The sequence below is a fragment of the Chenopodium album genome, chromosome 11, assembly GCF_948465745.1.
Source record: "Chenopodium album chromosome 11, dcCheAlbu1.1, whole genome shotgun sequence".
Lineage (NCBI taxonomy): Eukaryota > Viridiplantae > Streptophyta > Magnoliopsida > Caryophyllales > Amaranthaceae > Chenopodium > Chenopodium album.
The window spans coordinates 13,853,622-13,856,941 of record NC_137844.1 but is presented as its reverse complement, the minus strand read 5'-3'; positions in this window follow the sequence as shown (position 1 = coordinate 13,856,941).

Below are 3,320 nucleotides of genomic sequence, written 5' to 3'. Positions count from 1 at the left end.
TACAAGTTCTACAAAGCATTTTATTTATTTATTTATTTATTTATTTTTATCTAGAAAAATTCACATAACCAATGTATGATATAATACATATGTTATTAAAAATAAGATTTATTCACCAATTAAATAAAAGTCGTACAACATTTATAATTAAGAGATTCAAATCAAACAAATAAGAAAAAATACACTTTAATAATCTCAACTATTGGCGATTTACCTAGAATAATCGCCAATAGTTGGGATTATTAAAGTAATAACAACTAATTTCTAGCAAAGCTACCATCATTGTGGATATCAAGCTTAGCAATCTTCACACCATTTTCTATACTGTTGTATTTCAATTTACAACACTTTTCAAAATTGGGGTCTGTTAATATGTTAGTTTTGGAAGATAATTTTCGTTTGATTACTTGATTGTAGTCAAATGATAATTAACCTATTTTATCTGATCTTTACCGTTAAAACAAATATCGGTACTATACTAAACTCAAAAAATGAAAAAAAATTGACAGGAGTTGTGAAATAGAGAGAAGATACGAGATATTGGAAGAGAATCAATCTATTTATATTTATTCAAATGATGGGCATATACATATTATACATACAATATAATTAGGCTTTGCTTGAATAACAATAAATCCTAAGGGCTTGTTCTCATATGATTATTTTCAGTTCAGTTCAGCTCTAATACGTTCAATTCATTTCAGTTCATTTTAGCTCCTAATTTCCTTCTCTTATAAAATATTCAGTTCACTTCAGCTCATTTTTATTGACCTAAATCTAGAATAATCCGAAATAATGCATGGAATAATAGGCATCCACGCAATAATTCATAATAACTTGAACATATTCCGATCCCTAACTCAAATAAAACCTTTTTCTTATCTTTAATAGGAAAACGGTTCTCCTAGTAAAGATACTCTTTTCTCTAATTAAGAGACTATACTTTTACATATTATCGTTTTCTTATGACCCACATAATTATTAATATGTTGTCACAACACATCAAATAACAAATGACCACGAATGACCAATCTTCAAGCATGCACTTGAAATGTATCACCAAATTTAAAGTTATAGTATTTCAAACAAATGAAGTGTTGTACAATCTTAAAGTCATCCCATTAACTCACCCATTATCACTCAAAACCTAATCAAAACTACACAACATATTTTATATTACTAAATATCTACAACATCTATTGTAGATAGTAACAATAGACGTACAATGTATGAATATATACTTTAATCATACACTTTTGCAAGAATATCTAAAAATGATTAAAAAAAAAAAAATTCTTTGATATAATTAGTGATGATGATGATCAAGACCATGATAGTAGTAGTGCTTATAATACATATTTTGTTGTTTAATTTTTAAATTCAAGCCTAATATAATCCATAAACACTTTATTATAAAAGAAGTTAATGTGGTCATCAATTAATAGTAATAATAATAATAATAATAATAATAATAATAATAATAATAATAATAATAATAATAATAATAATAATAATAATAATAATAATAACTATTATTATTATTATTGTTATAATAATAATAATAATAATAATAATAATAATAATAATAATAATAATAATAATAATAATAATAATAACGATAACAATAACAATACTAATTGTCTGAAATCGTTCCTGGTCGTGGTGTGTCTGCGGTGGCTCAGCGGAAGCGGGACAAGTATGGGGCGTGTTGCAGGGCTATTAGCTATGGTTTTCTTCCTTTCTCCTTTTCTTCGTTGGGGGAATTAGAGAAGGATGTTATTGCGTTGCTGAAGCGGGTTCAGGCGTTCAGGATATTGGTGCTCGTGCAACTGCTCATATCTTCAGTAGGATCGGGTTCGCTATAGCTAGAGGGGTGGGGGCTCAGATTGTATCTCGGCTCCCCACCAATTTCTTGTAAATTGATTGACTTTGTAGGTTTTTTAATAATAATAATAATGATGATGATGATAAAATACTTTATTTTGTTTTTCAGTATTTCAGGGCATATTTTTATTTTAAGTATCGTTTTTTTTTTCTTTTTACCTATGTATAATACTTTTGATTAATATCTTCAGAAAAAGGGGTTGAATTTTTGGATCTTCTACAATATATACACAAATTGGTTTTAATAATCACAATTTTGGGCAATTTTCTATGAATAATCCCAACTTTTGATTACTTTGAAATAATCCCAACTTTTAAAGGAATCTTCTTATAATAATCCGAACTTTTGTTTTTATAATACATAATAGTCTCTAAGGAGATCAACAAAAATAAACTTCGAATTTTTAGCAAGATACATGTATAAGTTGGGGATATTTCAAAATAATAAAAACTTTGAATTATTTAAAGAAAATCAACCAAAGTTAGTATTATTAAAACTAATTTATTTTGTTATATTTTTGTTGTTGTTAGGACCATAATATAATACACGAATTTTTACTTATAGAGTTATAGTGACAAATTAGAGAGAATTGAATAGAATGGTTTGATCATTATTCATCAATAGGAAGAGTATTTATACAAAACCTACGAACATAAGATAGGAAACAATATTCCTAAAAGATATACTACCATAATCATAAATCTTAAAGATATATTCTCTAAATAATATCTTAAGATAAAATAAACCTAAATATATTATTCTCCTAAATGATATCTACGGAAAATATATCACACATATATTTTCCGACATCTCATATGTCTAACACCCTCCCGCAATCGTAACGGCAGTAACACGAACGTTGCGATTGGAAATTCTTCAATTTGTTGAAGTCGAGGTGCACACTCTTGTGATGTCGCCTTCAATTTTTGTTTCTTCTTTTTCAACGATGAGAACGTTCATCTTTTCAAACTCACCAGTCATCAATTAAACAGGAACGTCATTCTTTTCGAACCTGCAAATAACAATTTTTTGGTTTTTCCAGAGCAAAACCGAGCTCTAATCAAATATTGGTTTTTCCAGAGTAAACCACACTCAAATCTCTTAATGGTCTTTCAGAGTAAACCACACTCAAATCTCTTAATTATCTTTCAGAGTAAACCACACTCAAATCTCTTATTGGTTTTTCAGAGTAAACCACACTCATATCCAAAGGAGCAAAATCATGCTCGAATCAACTCACAAACCTTGTCTCACGGCACAAGGAGAACCAAATATATCTTGTCTCACGACACAAGAGAGCCGAAAACTTTTATTTTTTATTTTTTATTTTTTATTATTAAATCATGGGTCAAAGCTTAGACCCTTGTTTTCACTTCGTCAAAAAACTCAACAAAAAACGATTATATTGGAGCAAGCATCCCAAACCATATCACGC